The following is a 17,762-nucleotide window of genomic DNA, read 5'->3' as shown; positions in this document are numbered from 1 at the left end:
GTCCCATAGCGCCTCACCTTCCTTCACATCACACACCTTCAATCCAGCAACAATATGCATGACTTGTCACATCTATAGGAGCCACCACGCTTAGCAGCTATTAGCAGCATGCATGACTTGGCGCCTCCACATGAGTCGTCGTCATGCGTAGCACCTGCCAACGACATGCATGACTTGGCAGATCTTGAAGAGTCGTCGTGCGTAGCACCTGGCGAGCCTGATCGAACCCTATCTAGAGTTGGAGGGGGCGTCCCATACTAATGTTGGCCTTGGAAAAAGTAATCACCATCTCCAAATCTGACCGACGCGTTGTCCACGCGACCATGGTGCCGTCACCGTCGAAAAACAAGGCCTTCAACACCTATCCCCAAACTCGTGCACCACCAGCAGATCAGGACAACTGCCACCACGCCATGCCGCCCATAAGACAAAGCCGCATAGTCGTCGCCACCAGGGCACCACTAAGAGTAGAAATCCGTCCACACGGGATCAGATCAACGTCACCCCACCCCGTACGAGGACCGCCGCCGACAAATTGGCACCGCGATCTGCTCATCAAGGGTACGCCGACCCGTGTTGTCTCTGAACCCCCACCGCCATTGACACCCTGTGGGCATCACCATACTATGCCCTTGGACGGAGGCGAGGGAAGGGGGACGGGGAGAGGTGCTTTCAACTGCGGCTAGGGCTTCTCCCGAACCACCCGCCAGGGCGACCCATGAGTCTGTCTTTTTTTGTCAAGCAACACAGAACCTGAGGATTTTGAACACCTTTTGATGGGTTGCTCGGTATCTTGCATGTGATGGAGTAGGGTGTTCAATTCGATTGGTCTCCTAGCAATTGTGCCCATCATTTGTAGCTCGTTTGGTGATTAGTGGACGGATGAAGCTAAACACCATGGGCGTTTTGGTCGCTTAGTCAATTTGGTTGCATTTGGCTTATAAGCCAGAAAAGCACCTATTTAGGTGCTTTGGTCTTTGGCTTTTGTCTCTAAATAGGTCAAAAGTCAAAGCCAAAGCTTTTTTTAGGGGTAATCAAAGCCAAAGCTGAAAGCACGTGATAGGTGCTTTTTTTGCTTATAAGCTGAATTGAAAAGGCCAGTAAAAGCCCAATCAAACACCCACTAGGGGGCACAGTGTTTTCCCTTATGTGCCGTGCTGAGTGAGTGGCAGATTTCTTGTATGTTTTTAAGACTTTGATCTTTTATCTTCTCCTATAATTAATCACATGTGGTTCTTGTCGTGGAATTGTCACGGCAGATGTCCTCATGAAAGGACTTAGTTGTGGAGCCATCGCTACGAGTTAGCTTGAAGGGGTTAAACCAGACAAGGGGACACGAGAGTTTTATACTAGTTCGGCCCCTTCGGTGAAGGTAAAAGCCTACGTCTAGTTGTGATTAGTATTGCTAGGGTTTCGAAGGCCAGGGAGCGAATCTGCTTTGTCTGGCTTCGAGTTATTGTTCTCTGTCCCTAAACCGCCGCCGGGTCACCCCTTTATATACTCAGGAGGACCCCGGCTGGTCTACAAAGTCCCGAGGCTGGCTCATACAAGTGTCCGCCTCGGTCTCTTCTTTCCTATCTTACAATGCAAGTTTATACAATCATGGCGGTTTACTATTATGGGCCCTAAATTGCCTGCGGGCTCTGGGCCTTTAAGCTTCATCCGTAAAGCGCCATCTTCTGGGTTTCCTTGGGCTTCAGTATAGCTGAAGGTGAACCGGCCCCTCCTGGGCGGTTTACCCTCAGAGGTTATATCCTCAACATTAGGCCCCAGATTGATTTGAACCTGTTCATGTCAGTCTTCAATCCTTAAATTTCTGGCAATTCTCGTAAACCGCCATATTGTCTTTTCCCTGTGAACTTTGGTGAATCGCCATGACATCATCTTCTGTTACTGTAGTAAATCATTGCAACGTCATCCCTGTATAAATTTTTTTATAAAGATTCCTTTCTCTTTAATTAGTTCCCGAAGATCGAGGCGACAGCTGCATCCTCTTTTGCCGCTTCCAACTCCTCGATTTTCGCTCCTGCTGTTTTCCCCCACTTTCCTTATAAATAAGACCGGGGCGCCTTCCATTTCCCCCCTTTCCAAACCGCATCGTCTTCCTTCTCGCGACCCGAAGACCTCAAGTATCGCCGCCGCCGTCGTCGTTGATCTTCCAGTCCGCACCAACCAGGCCGCTGCATCACCCTGTTCGTACCAGATCTCTGAAGATACTCCGCCGCTGCGTGTCCCTGGTACATAGTCCTTCCCATTATTTGTTGAATCTGTATTAGGGTTTCGAAGCTTCTTCGGTGTTCGTCAGTGTACATCGGCCCTTCCTCTGCTTTTTCCTTTAGCATCATACTAAATCTAGATAAACCTGATAATTTCCCCTTGCGGCCGGATCTGTGGCTTTTAATCTGCCATACTACAGCATCTTACTGCTCCTGTGTAAATCATTATCTGAATCTTCTCTGTTCTGTTTAGCACCATTGTACAGCTCAGAAAAATTTGTCTCTTGAACAACGGTAGATCCAAAATTATATCACCTTCTTATGAAACTTGTTTCCACAACACTTAACAAAATTTCAGTTCGGGGTTCTGCCTCCAAAGGGCGGTTTATCCTTTAATGTTGATAATCCGTCGTATGTCATTACCCCTCTCTTAAACCACCATCTAGACTTTGAACAGCCATGCCCGGTTTACTTCATACGTATACCTTGAATTGCCGGGTTAATATTTGACAAACACATACGAACCGCCAATCGTAAACCGTCCATTTTCCTTTTACAGACTTTGTAGGATGACAAAGCAATTTGCTGCTTGCAACTGGGTTCCGTCTCGGATCACAGAAATGCAAATCAATGAATATGTCACCACCGGCGCTTTAGCTTCAAAAAATATCCTCCATTGGCGAGTTCCTGGCCCTGAGTGCCCCCTGAACCTCAAGATGGAGAAGTGATTGTATTCTTGCAACATTTAGCTCGAGGTTTCAGTCCTCCCGGATCAAAGTTTTTCCGGGACGTTCTTGCCAGGCTCCGACTTCATCCTCAAGATATTGGACCAAATTATGTGTCCAACATATGCAATTTCCAAGTATTCTGCGAGGTTTATCTGCAAGAAGAACCAACTGTCGACCTCTTTCTAGATCTCTTTCACTTAAACCGTCGGACGGAATTTTTTGATGGACCTAATACTGAACTTGGCGGTGTGTCAATCCAAAAGAGGAAAGAGGTTGATTTTCCTCACGCCAAACTTCACAGCCATCCAAAAGACTGGAACCAAACCTGGTACTACTGTCAGAATACTGCCCCTGCTGAAGGGAATCCCTTGCCGGGCTACCGTCCGTACCGGCTCAGCAATAATCACCCTTTACCTCAGAGATTGCCTGCCAAAGATCGACAAGCCTATGCACCTCAACTCGCCAAACTCCGGGCTCTCCTTGCCAACGGTTTAACTGGTGTTGATCTCGTCCGTTGCTGGATTTCATGGTGCATTCTTCCTTTAAGCCGCCGGCCCGGATTGATGTTTGAATATACCGGCAACACCAATGATCCACAACGGTTTAATGAAATAGAACTGACTGATGATGAAGTCAGTGAAAGTGTAAAGAAAATACTTGACGAACCGCTCACCGTATGTACTCAAATTGGTCTGCGTCCTTTTTACGCCTCCAACAAACCGCCAGCGGTAAAGATTTTAACCTTGTACTTTTCCTGATCCTTCTCCGCTTTGACACTGCTATAATAATCCTTTTGTGCAATCCCATAGGCTAGTAGCTCCTTTTGGAAAAGGAAATCTCAAGACAAAGTAGCTAAGGCTCCTCGTGGTAAGACCAAGGTCATCAAGAAAGCTGCCAAAAAGAAAACTGCTGAGTCTTCGGAACCACCAGAAGATGTCGATGACTCGGCTAAAGAGGTAAAGTTTGACTCCCTTGACTTCTATCCATATATTTTACTGATAATGATTACTCCCAGGATGATGCGGAGGCCAGCCATGCAGATCATGTTGAGGTAATTTATCTTTCTTCTGACTCAGAACTTGTGCCGGTTCAACGATTTCGCCGTGTAGTTCGGAAAGTGAAATGCTCTCACCCTGTTGCTCATTTGGATCAAAAACTTTCTTTGAAGACACAGCAAAACGAAGGGCGTCGCACAACCCGGCACAGTGGTCAACAGGTCACTTCTTCCGGTTTACCTCATACCCCAAACCGGAAATGTCGTCCAGAGGTTGCTTGTTCTCCTGAAAAATGTTATCTTTTGAAAGGTTTCTTCCGATGCCCTCTCAATTCATCTGATTCAAATTATCAGGCATCTTCTAATTCGTTTGGCGGTTCATCAACCACTCAGCTGCCTCCACTGAAAACCGTCCCTAGGTAAGTGTGTAGTCTTCCCTTCTCTTTCATAACTCAGTTGACCATGCTAATCCTTGTTTTAATATTAGTGCTAAAGCTCGTTTGAGTAAGAAGACCAAGACCAGTGCCCCTACCGGTGAAGTTGAACCGGAGAAAGCTCCTGAAAATCCTGATCAAAATCTTGATAATCTCATGGATGATTTTGTCCCACCAGCGCCAACCATCAATGCTGATCCGCCGGAAGCTGATCCGGCCATACATGAGAATACCTCCAGTCCACATGCTATACCTGCAAGCCCGGTTGCTGATCCACTGAAGTCAAGTGCTAATCCGCCAAGCCCAGCCAAAGATGATGACGTTATTGTTATTGGCACTGCTTATACCACTCCGGGCGATCCAGTTATCTTGGCAAAACATACCGCCAAGGATGAGTTTATTTCAATGGGCAAGAAGAAGACGGAAACTGATATGTCAAAATATGCTAATCTTTCTGCCCAGGATCTTCATTCCGGATTCTTGAACCGGCTTTATACAAGCCGAGACAATGAGGCTGACTTGGTAAATCTGATGAAGGAACGTTATGAGGTAAACATTTTCCTCCTTATCTTTGTATTTTAACTGCCTTGTATCCTGTAGCCCCCAAGGGTCGGTTTAGCTTGTAAAACCAAACCGGGACTTTGAATTTCCAAACTGCACATTGTTGACTTTTAAGTAGTTTGAACAAATACACATTGGCCCCCAAGTGCCAGGATTGAAACTTGTATGAATCCTTGGGACTTTGAATAAGCAATAAGAAAGAAGCAATCCGCATTAGCCCCCAAGTGCCAAGATTGAAACTTGTATGAATCCTTGGGACTTTGAATAAGCAATAAGAAAGAAGCAATCCGCATTAGCCCTCAAGTGCCAAGTGTAGAACCAGTTGTATGCTTGGGACTTTTGATAAAATATTGATGTGCTCCTCTGATGTTGACAGGCTGACATAAACCATCAATGGACGCAGATTGCTGATCTTCAAGAGAGTATCAAATCTCATCAAGAAGAATCGTCCAAAGCCAAAGATGAACTTCGAGCTGCTTTAACTTTCGTAGAATGACTGAAGGAAGAATTCAAGATGGAACGTGCCAATTGGGACACTGAGAAGGGCACATTGCTGAAACGGGCTGAAGATGTCGAATCTTCTCTTAAACCGGTGGCAGAAGAACTTTCTGGGTTGAAACGTCAAGTGAACGCCATGACCTCCGCAGTATTTGGTAAGTACTCCTGGCAAGGTATTTGAAACATCCATCTTGTAAGGTGCCGGTTGAAATATGAAATTCTTAAACCGTTGCAGGTAGCCGCATTACCCATCTGGGCTCAGATGTACGGATGAAGCTGAAAGCAGCATATACTCTTCTTGAACAACTATACACCGGTGCTCAACGGGTTATCTGCGCATCATCCTATGACAATCCAGCCCCAACACTGATCAAGGACACTCTGACAAGCCTATCCATGGTACCAGCACAACTAGAAGAGGTGAAGCGATCTGCTGCCAGGGCCGGCGCTTTGTTGGCACTTACCCGAGCCAAAGCGTGGATAGCTGATTTGGATCTGGTCGACCTTGGCAAAGGCTTTCCAAGCACACAAGAAAACAGAGCAGATTTCGATGATGCAACCCTTAAAAGAGTGACAAGGGAAATGCGTCCTCTGGCGAGTCAGCTGGCAGAAGATGCTAACTTGACGGTTCACCGGTCTTATTATGATGCCAACAACAAACGGGTTAACCCTGTCATTCCGGAGGCGCAAAATCTTATTTCAGGAATCCGTAAGCACACTTATGCCCCTGACATTGATCCGTCAGAACTTATTAGTGAAGAAGCTATCTTTCAGGCCTTAACCCGGATTGACTGGACCACTACAAACTTCCAGCCGCTAGGTGGGGAAGAGGAGGCTGAGCCGACGCCAGATGACCCATCAACTTCGCATCAACATGGTAATGAGACTTGATCCGTCAATCAGAGTGATGCTCCATAAACCTTGTTCTGCTGGAAACACCATATTTTGGGCCTTCAAGCGCCTTGTAATAAGCTAGTGAAAATACTTTGATCTGTTGCCCTCGTGCAGCGGGATACACTTTGCGTTGATTTGTCATGAGAATTTCAGTACTGCTTTATGTATTTTTACAATATTATGCAATCCCTGTGCCTGCATAAGGAAAATCTGTCCAGGCGGTTTACCACCGGACGGGTCAAAAATACCCAACACAACTTGGTAAGCAACTATGGTTGCAGCAATAATAAATCATACCTGTGATATAAAACATTGCTATTGGTTGACCAATTGTGATTTGAAGAAGGGTGAAAACCCAACTTCCACCATGCCATGTTGGTATATATATATATATGATATAGAACCGGGTTGTGATGAACACCGGCCGATTGCTGGAGACAAAGTGTCAAAGCCAGACCGGTTTTGAAGGATGCCGGATTACCTTTAATTGTATACTTTAACAGAAGATCCATAAGCCATGCCGGGTTAAAAAACTCCGGTTAACGTAGACCTCATGAAAAAACAAAAACTTGGCAAAAAAGCGTAGTCGAGGCTTTTCAAGGGCTGCCAGGCCCAAATCGAGGCTTTTCATGGGCTGCCAGGCCACTGAGTTAAACCATTTTGACAAAGCCTTTTAAGATGGCCCTCCAACTAACCAATCATCATTTTAACTTTGACAAGTTCAGGGTCTCAATGAGAGTAACTGTCAAACGTTCGAAGGGTCGTGCCAGGATTACTTGGATAGGAGTGGCTTACTTGATGAAGGCAGGTTAACCCGGGGTTTTAGGTGAATACACCAGGCTTCCAAGCCGTGGGTCGATACCCAGCTACAAGGGTCCTTTCAAACTCTTTGGTATTTAACGCAAAGAGCCCCCAAGTAACTTTGTGAGCCGTGCTCAATGGGTGCCTATGTTTGAGTTGTGCGTAGCAACAAGACTCTCTTTGGCCCCTTGGGTGTGAAGCTCCCAAGCTTTGTTGTGGCGTGATAGCCGCATCAATAGGGTAGTAACACCATGTTCTCTTTGGTGAATACACCTATGTTTGAACAGGAAGCCCCCAAGTTAACAGATATTTGAAGGAAAAACGGCGGAGGCCCTGCTTGATAGCAAGGATGCCAATTTATTATATTGATCATAATATATACATTGTTGAAATATGTACATATGAAAAGCCTGTGGCTTCAAGTGTAATAAGGCCGTAAGAGAGCTATGTTCCACGGCCGCCGGGTCTCCACCTCAGAGCTACTTGAGTCTTCTCGAACGTCAATGAGGTAGTATGATCCGTTGTGCAGATTTTTGCTGACCACAAAAGGCCCTTCCCAAGGTGGGGATAACTTGTGCATATCAGTCTGGTCTTGAATGAGCCGAAGTACCAAATCGCCTTCTTGAAAGGTTCTTGTCTTAACCCGGCGGCTGTGATAACGCCGCAGGTCTTGCTGATAAATCGCCGACCGAGCCAAAGCCATGTCTCGCTTCTCATCTAACAGGTCCAGCGCCTCTTGGCGTGCTTGCTCGTTGTCCGCTTCAACATAATTCGCGACTCGGCGCGAGTCGTGACGAATATCACTTGGGAGGACAACCTCAGCCCCATAGACCAGGAAAAAGGGTGTATATCCCGTAGATCGGTTTGGGGTGGTATTTATGCTCCATAACACAGATGGTAATTCCTCCACCCAACAACCCGGCGTCCGCTTCAAAGGGACCATGAGCCGAGGCTTGATACCCTTCAGGATTTCTTGATTCGCCCTCTCAGCTTGACCATTAGACTGGGGGTGAGCCACATACGCTACATCAAGCCGGATGTGCTCTCGTTGGCAGAACTCCTCCATCTCACCTTTAGAAAGGTTCATACCATTATCTGTGATGATGCTATGTGGAAAGCCGAAACGGAAAATAATCTTTTTGAGAAATTGAACCGCCGTGGCTGCATCACATTTACTGACGGGCTCCGCTTCAACCCATTTGGTGAACTTGTCAACCGCCACCAACAGGTGGGTCTTCTTGTCCTTAGAACGCTTAAAGGGTCCAACCATATCAAGCCCCCAAGTAGAAAATGGCCAAGTGATGGGGATCATGCGTAACTCCTGAGCAGGAACATGAGCTCGACGTGAAAATTTCTGACAAGCGTCACACCGCTTTACCAAGTCTTCCGCATCAGAATGAGCTGTCAACCAGTAGAACCCGTGTCGGAAAGCCTTAGCAACCAAGGACTTTGAGCCGGCATGGTGACCGCAATCCCCTTCATGGATTTTCCGTAGAATCTCTTGTCCCTCTTCAGGAGAAACACAACATTGGAATACGCCTGAAACGCTAGAACGGTGCAACTCGCCATTGTGAACAACCATAGACTTGGACCGCCGGACTATCTGCCTGGCGAAAAGTTCGTCTTCTGGTAATTCGCCCCGGTTCAGATACGCCAAATATGGAACCGTCCAATCTGGAGTGGCATGTAAAACGGCTACCAACTAGGCCTCCGGATCAGGAATAGCTAAATCCTCCTCTGTAGGCAACTTCACAGATGGGTTATGCAAGACATCTAGAAAGGTATTGGGTGGTACCGGCTTACGCTGAGATCCCAGCCAGCTTAGAGCATCTGCTGCCTCATTCTTGTGCTGGTCGATGTGTTCCACCTGATAACCCTTAAAGTGACCTGCTACAATATCCACCTTGCGCCTATAAGCCGCCATGAGTGGGTCCTTAGAATCCCAAGTACCAGAAACTTGCTGAGCCACCAGATCAGAATCTCCAAAGCACCGAACCCGGCTTAAGTTCATCTCCTTAGCAACACGAAGGCCGTGGAGCAAGGCCTCGTACTCCGCTACATTGTTAGTACAAGGAAACATTAAGCGGAGAACATAACAAATCTCATCTCCTCGAGGGGAAGTGAGGACAACGCCAGCCCCCGAGCCTTCCAGGTGCCTGGATCCATCAAAGTGAATGGTCCAGTATGTATTATCCGGTTTGTCCTCTGGTGCCTGTAACTCAGTCCAATCATTGATGAAGTCCACCAGCGCCTGAGATTTAATGGCTGTTCGGGGGGTATACTTCAAACCATGGGGACCAAGCTCGATCGCCCACTTTGCAACCCGGCCAGTTGCTTCTCTATTTTGGATTATATCGCCCAAAGGAGCAGAGCTAACCACTGTGATAGGATGGCCTTGAAAATATTGTTTCAGTTTCCTACTTGCCATAAAAACTCCATATACTAGCTTCTGCTAATGTGGATATCTTTGCTTTGACTCGATCAGTACCTCACTGATATAATAAACTGGTCGTTGAACCGGATATTCTTTTTTGGCCTCCTTACGCTCAACCACAATCGCTACACTGACCGCTCGGGCATTGGCAGCCACATACAACAATAGAGGTTCATTATCAACTGGAGCAGCGAGAACTGGCGGCTCAACTAGCTGCCGCTTCAATTCTTCGAATGCCGCATTGGCGGCGTCAGTCCAGACGAATTTATCCGTTTTCTTCAACATCTGATACAGGGGAATGGCCTTCTCTCCCAAACGGCTGATAAATCGGCTGAGAGCTGCAATCCGGCCCGCCAGACGCTGAACATCATTGATGCACGCCGGTTTAGTCAAGGATGTGATTGCTTTGATCTTTTCCAGATTTGCCTCAATGCCTCTGTTAGACACAAGAAAACCCAAGAGTTTGCCCGCCGGAACACCAAAAACGCATTTGTCTGGGTTAAGCATCATTTTGTAAACCCGAAGATTGTCGAACGTCTCCTTGAGATCATTTATCAGGGTTTCCTGCTTCCTGGATTTCACCACAATATCATCCACATATGCATGAACATTATGCCCGATCTGTGTGTGAAGACAATTTTGCACACAACATTGGTAGGTTGCTTGGGCACTCTTGAGCCCAAAGGGCATAGAAACATAGCAGAAGGCTCCAAAGGGAGTGATGAAAGCTGTCTTCTCCTGGTCCTTAACTGCCATCTTAATCTGATGATAACCTGAATAAGCATCCAGAAAACTCAGGCGCTCACAACCCGCCGTTGCATCAATGATCTGATCAATACGCGGGAGAGCAAAAGGATCTGCCGGGCAAGCTTTATTCAAATAAGTGTAGTCCACACACATACGCCAAGTGCCATTTTTCTTAAGAACCAGCACCGGATTAGCCAACCATTCGGGATGAAACACTTGGACGATAAACCCAGCTGCCAGTAGCCGGGCTACCTCTTCGCTGATGGCCTTGCGTCTTTCTTCGTTAAAGCGACGAAGGTACTGCTTGACCGATTTAAACTTAGGATCAATATTTAGAGTGTGCTCAGCGAGTTCCCTCGGTACACCTGGCATGTCATAAGGTTTCCATGCAAAGATGTCCCGGTTCTCACGGATGAACTCGATGAGCGCACTTTCCTATTTCGGATCCAGATTTGCACTGATACTAAACTGCTTGGATGAATCGCCAGGGACGAAGTCAACGAGTTTAGTCTCATTAGCCGGTTTGAACGTCAGGGCTGGGTCATGCTTCAGTCGTAGTTTTCTTCAGAGGGGTCATGTCCGCCGGATCAACATTGTCTTTATAGAATTTCAGCTCCTCTGTTGCACAAACTGATTCAGCATAGGCCGCTTCACCTTCCTCGCAATCCAAGGCAATCTTTCGACTCCCATGTACTGTGATCGTCCCCTTATAACCCAGCATTTTGAGCTGTAGATAAACATAACAGGGTCTCGCCATGAACTTCGCGTAAGCCGGCCATCCAAATAGCGCGTGATATGGACTCTGGATTTTCACCACCTCAAAGGTCAAAGTCTCAGACCTAGAATCAAGCTCGTCTCCAAACACGACTTCCAAAGCGATCTTTCCCACAGGGTATGCCGATTTACCTGGTACTACACCATGAAAAATAGTGTTTGACGGTTTAAGACTCTTATCTGTCAACCCCATGTGACGGAAAGTCTCATAGTACAGGATGTTGATACTACTCCCTCCATCCATCAGAACCTTGGTAAACTTATAGCCCCCCACCTGCGGCGCTACCACCAAGGCTAGCTGGCCCGGATTGTCAACCCGGGGCGGGTGATCCTCTCTGCTCCACACAATAGGCTGCTCCGACCATCGTAGATAATGTGGTACGACCGGTTCAACAGTATTGACTGCCCTCTTGTGAAGTTTCTGATCCCGCTTGCACAGGCTGGTAGTGAACACATGATACTGTCCGCTGTTCAACTGCTTGGGGTGACTCTGGTAACCTGACTGTTGCTGATTCCCTTGGTTATTCTGCTGGTTATTACCATGGTTGTTCTGATGGCCCTGGTTGTTCTGAAATCCAGAGCTTGAACCGCCGCCCCCATGGAAACCTGGGCCTGAACCGCCCGGTGGATCCTGATCATATCGGTATAAATCAGAATTTTTGAACTCCCTCATTATGTGACAATCCTTCAAAAAATGTGTTGAAGGGGCCTCCTTGGTTCCATGCTTCGGGCAGGGCTGGTTTAACAAATGCTCCAGATTCATCCCTCCACCACGCTGGGGCGGTTTACCTTTGCGACGCTGCATATTTGTGTTAGCCACCAAATCTGAATTATCCGCTTTACGCTTACTGTTATTCCCATGGCCCCCTTGGTTGTGGTGCTGCCCGTTTGCACCGCCGTTCTTCTTTCCCTTCTCTGGTTTGTCCTCCTCTGAATCCGGATCCTTGGTATTATCTGAATCAGCATACTTAACTAAAGCGGCCATGAGTGTTGACATGTCGTTGCAATGACATTTGAGCCTTCCCAACTTCTGTTTCAACGGCTTGAAACGACAATTGCCCTCTAACGTTAATACTGCGGTGTCTGCATTAATACGATCTGATGAATGCAAAATCGTCGAGACCAGTTTAACCCAATGGGTCATGGACTCCCCTTCCTCCTGGACACAAGTGGCCAGATCTACAATTGACATCGGCTGCTTGCACGTATCCTTGAAGTTCGGGATAAACCGGCGCTTTAATTCGGCCTATGAATCGATAGAGTTGGTTGGCAAGCTCTTCAACCAAGTGCGAGCTGTCCCTTCCAGCATCATGGTGAAATATTTAGCACATACCGCCTCATCCACATCTAACATTTCCATTGCCATCTCATAGCTCTCCACCCATGCCTCTGGCTGCAAATCGGCGGTGTAATTTGGTACCTTACGAGGTCCCTTGAAATCCTTGGGCAGTCGCACATTACGAAATGCGGGAGTTAAACATGGTACCCCTAGGGAACTGAACATCACCCCTGGCTCCACGGAGGCAGTGGGGTGAACCGGAGTATGTTGTCGTGCTTCGTGTCGAGCTGTCAACTCGGCCTCCCGTCGTGCGCGGCCATGGTCCACAACATCTTGCGCATTAGTACCTCCCCGGCCGGGTTGTTCCCCCGTGGCGAATTTCGGTGGCGTGCGCTACTGGACACGGCCGGTTCGTCCTCCACGTGTCTGCTATAACTCTGGCTTTGACGGGGAGTGTAATGAATCCTCTCACGACTGTGTGAATACGCTTGCTGTTGATTTAATGCTGTCTGAAGGAGATCCCTGGCCCGACGCGGTTCCACTGCAACTGGTGATTCACCATCGGTTGGGAGGGCCGCAAGGCGTGAAGCGGCGGCCACGATATTATCCAACAGGTTGGAATAATGCCCGGGCGGCGTTGATGGTACAATGTTGTTCTGGCGAGGCAGGTCTGTTGCGCGTGGTTGAACCGACGCTCCTGCTTCCGGTGCCCCCGCCCGGTTTGGCGCGGGTTGGTTACCAGCTCCTGCACCTGGCGTGTTGAAAAGATTCTGCGGCTCGTAAACCGATGGGAGACGTGATCGGTACCTTCGTCTCATGACCTCTTCCGAGACATTCTGATCCAGTCTAATCCGATAAGCCTGTGCTTCCAACTCAGCCACTCTGTGGCCATCCTGGCATTCTCTGCTGCCAGGTCCGCTTTAGCCTGGGCTATCTGATCTTTCACTTTTAGAATTTCCGCATCGTGCTGATCCCTGGCTGCTGCGTCTACCTCCGCGGACATCAGTGCCGCTAGAGCGTCAAACAAATCAGTCAAGACTTGGGTCGGAGGCGGCGCCGAGCTTCCTGCCCCTACTGGCGTGGTCGTCGTTGAACCGGAGAGCACTGCTGCGGCGGTAGATGAATGAGACGCTGGTCGTGTGCCGGCCATGAAGACAGTGGCCCGGTTTGGCGGACCGGGGGACTCCGGAATACTGTTGCCCTCGGATCCTCCCTCAATCCGGCCGTCCTGCAACTGGTAAAGCGATTCAGTTTCTCCAAAAGACTCGTCACCGCTGTGGACTATGGTTTCTTCGTCGGAGGCCGGTTCCTCCTCGTACCCTGAACCATGGACGACACCTATGAAAAACATGCCTTGCCTCGGGCTGAACCGGTGAAGAACTTGCACGCCGAGCCGTTTCGATGATGTCGGTGTAGGTGCCCGGCTCGGGGGCCGGTTCGCCGATCTTGCCGATGAAGACGTGAATCCCACCAAAGGGGACCCGGTACCCGTATTCGATTGAATCGGCCTCGGGACCCCATCCTGCGTTGTCGATGTAGAGCTTTCCACGGCGACTTTTCGTCATCCGGCCCACGGCGTATCCCTTGAGTCCATCGAAGCTGCCCTTCAAGAACTCCAAACCATCGTGCGATAGCCCCACGGTGGGCGCCAACTGTCGTGGAATTGTCACGGCAGATGTCCTCATGAAAGGACTTAGTCGTGGAGTCATCGCTACGGGTTAGCTTGAAGGGGTTAAACCGGACAAGGGAACACGAGAGTTTTATACTAGTTCGGCCCCTTCGGTGAAGGTAAAAGCTTACGTCTAGTTGTGATTGGTATTGCTGGGGTTTCGAAGGCCAGGGAGCGAATCCGCTTTGTCTGGCTTCGAGTTATTGTTCTCTGTCCCTAAACCGCCGCCGGGTCACCCCTTTATATACTCAGGAGGACCCCGGCCGGTCTACAAAGTCTCGAGGCTGGCTCATACAAGTGTCCGCCTCGGTCTTTTCTTTCCTATCTTACAATGAAAGTTTATACAATCATGGCGGTTTACTATTATGGGCCCTAAATCGCCTGCGGGATCTGGGCCTTTAAGCTTCATCCGTAAAGCGCCATCTTCTGGGTTTCCTTGGGCTTCAGTATAGCTGAAGGTGAACCGGCCCCTCCTGGGCGGTTTACCCTCAGAGGTTATATCCTCAACAGTTCTCCTGCACGATTCGAAAACACGTGTATTTGCCAAAAAAAAGTGTACCGCCTCAAAGTCCACATGCAAATGGAATGGTATAGCAAATGTTCTAATAATATAGATCAACAAACATTGCAGGGCAGCTTAGATTTTCTGTGCGAGAACTAATTAAACTTCGCACAAACAAAACTTCTCATTGCTAAAAGATCCGCATTTTTTTGATCAATCACTTTCAGTGCTCAAAGTAAGGCAACAACTAGAACAGTTCAATGAAAGTCAAACGCGGAAAATGCTCCCAAAAAAGTCAAATGCAGCACTAAAAATGGCTCATCTCCAACAGGCACATCTAAATGACTCACAACAAATCCATTTATTTATTCTCGGAGGGTTTTGAAATCAAGCCTCAGCAGCAGCCGCGGCGATGCGCTTCCTCGCCTCTTCGATGATGGTGAGCTTGATGCCCTTGCCCTTGGGAAGAGAGACCCACGCCTTCCTGTCCTTGCCAATGGTGAAGACGTTGGCCAGGCGGGTGGCAAACTGATGGCCGAGGGCATCCTCGACGTGGATGGTCTCGAAGCTGCCCTCGTGCTTCTCCCTGCTCTTGATCACCCCGATGCGCCCGGTGTTCCTGCCTCCGGTCACCATCACGAAATTCCCGACCTCAAACTTGATGAAATCCACAATCTTGTTGGTATCCAGTTCAATCTTGATGGTGTCGTTGGGTTTGATGGCAGGGTCAGGGTAGCGGATGGTGCGGCCGTCGTAGGTGTTGAGGGAAGGGACACCCTTCTGCCCACATTGCACAGTCCTAACCTTGCAGAGCTTGAACTGCAGAACAGATTACAAACTCAATAACAGAAAAGGGTTCCGGAAAAAAGTGATACAATTCTCAAGCCACAAGATAATCATCACTAGGAATATGTTCTTTTTACCATTTAATGAGTATAGTTTTTGAAAAGCAAAACAGAAAACAACCTGAGCAAAGTATACGAGTATTTAACAAAAAACTACCACAATTCGTTTGGCATCTTCCGGCGACCTGCTAGCCAAGGCGGAGGCGGGAATGAGCTTGACGGCAACAGGGACCTGATTGCTTTTTTCCGTCTTTGCAGGGACCTAATTGCATTTTTATTTTTTCATAATCGAGTTTAAACGAGTCGAATCGGGCACTTTTCATACATAGTAGTTTTTAGTCAAAGATTAGTGAAAAAATAGTAGTTTTTCGCACAAATTTGTAAAGTGGTAGTTTATAGACACGGTTCCACGAATTGTGGTAGTTTTTTGTTAAATACTCCAAAGTATACAGATGTAACCGCATTGGGAATTTTGGACCGAAAATAGTGCAAACAAATAACTAGAAAAATCAAAATGACAGTCAGCTTTAGGGAAGCAACTTAATCGATATATAAGTTTTGTATGATTTTTTTTAATGACTTGGACTTCTAACAATCTGGCTTCAAGTTCCGTAGTTGCATCAAAGAAACACACGAAACATGAAAAATTACGGTGGCAAATTTAGCATATCACACAAGCGCACCGATCGATGTAAAAATACCATATCACGGAGAAGCATACGAAGCAAGAACAGCTGTATTCTGGAAAATTGTACAGATGCTTACCTTAGCCTCCTCATCCTTGATGCTGTGGAGACGAAGCGACCCTTGGTGTCATAAAGAAGGCGGAAGTTCTCCCCTGTCTTCGGAATTGACACAACATCTGCAGAACAGAGTAAATTAATAACAGAGTCTGAAACACCTCATAAGCAAGAAAGGAAAATCTGGATCAATCACAAGAAAGAAAAATTACCCATGAATCCAGCAGGATATGTCTTGTCCGTCCTAACCTCCCCGTCAACCATAATATGTCGCTGCATCATGATCGAAACAACTTCACGATAGGTCAGAGCATACTTCAGCCTGTTCCTGAGCATAAGGATCAATGGCAAGCACTCCCTAGCTTTGTGGGGGCCCGAAGACGGCTTGGGTGCCTGCTCAATAGAAATTATCATAAGTACTGAGCAAATATAACATGTGTGCATCCCGTTATTCTTTAAAATTTGAACATCATATAGAGTTATCAAATATACTTACAAATGCTCCACCAAGCTTTTCAACCATCCAATGCTTAGGGGCATTGAGCCTCTTCACATGCTTCTTCAGACCCCTTGCCTGTCAACAGAAAGAAAAGAGAAATGTATACCCAGTGATTTCTTTACAAATTGATCCTTACTTCCTTGTGCTTCTATCTATGTGAGGACTAATCATTTAATTATGTGACTCAATGGCATAGAAAACCATCAGCACAAGTAGAGCAATCTAGCTAATAACGGTTTTGCTTTACTGAAAAAAAAACTTAATACCTTTGTCCTACTTCTACAGACCATACCAGAGATTGAACAACAGAATGGGCGGTAACATCACAAATGATGTAAGCTTTACCCCTAGAGCAGTGGTGTATTATTCCCGATAGCTTGGAAGCGTCACATAAATAATACAGAAACTGAACGAAACTGGCTGTTAAACCATCCCAACATCCTAATTGGATAAATTCCTTTAGGATTTTACTAGAGCAATCAAAATTTCAGAAGAAGAAAAAAACAGTGCCCATTGGCATGGACAACCAGGAAAAAAAAATTCTCATACTCATCCAACTTGCATCCGTCATAATTTGAAATCGACAGACAGGGTATTTAGAACTACATAACAGGCAGTGCAGTCGCCACTATGCGGTCATGATCCACTGAATAGTCTTTTTTTTGGAGGAAGATTCAGTGACTAGTCTTGTATATCACACAATCAACGTTTTGAATTAAAAATGGCTATGAGGGCGCGAGAACACATAAAGAACATCTCATCACAAGAATCATGCGTATAAAATGCACTACACCAAGCGGTCGTCGATCGACGTATCTTGTTGACAGGAATGACCGCACTTCACTCTACATGCAGATCAAAATGACAGGAAGATTAGAGATTTGTCTCAAGAAGAATGCCACCTTAAAAACGAACTTGTGCTCTAAAGCCTCAGACAAGAAATAAGCAACCGATCGGACCAAGACACGGGCAATGCAAACTGAGTACATATTGCAGGTCAACTAGGCTAATCGAACAAGAACAGGCCATGCAGAGCAAAGCACCAAAGACAAATGTTCACTACCAATTGGAGAGCACAGAGATGAATCTATACTCCTAATGTCTCAGTTGGTAGGTCGCGTTTCGGATTTTATTTTCGTTCCACCTC

General features: G+C 47.2%; 1 pseudogene; it reads right to left on the bottom strand.

Annotated features, from left to right (window-relative positions):
* Positions 1-14,918: 14,918 nt before the first annotated feature.
* Positions 14,919-16,684, bottom strand: LOC125534674 (annotated as a pseudogene).
* Positions 16,685-17,762: the final 1,078 nt, after the last annotated feature.

The sequence above is a fragment of the Triticum urartu genome, chromosome 1, assembly GCF_003073215.2.
Source record: "Triticum urartu cultivar G1812 chromosome 1, Tu2.1, whole genome shotgun sequence".
Lineage (NCBI taxonomy): Eukaryota > Viridiplantae > Streptophyta > Magnoliopsida > Poales > Poaceae > Triticum > Triticum urartu.
Note: the sequence above shows the minus strand (reverse complement) of the source record. Positions and strands in the feature narration are given on the sequence as shown.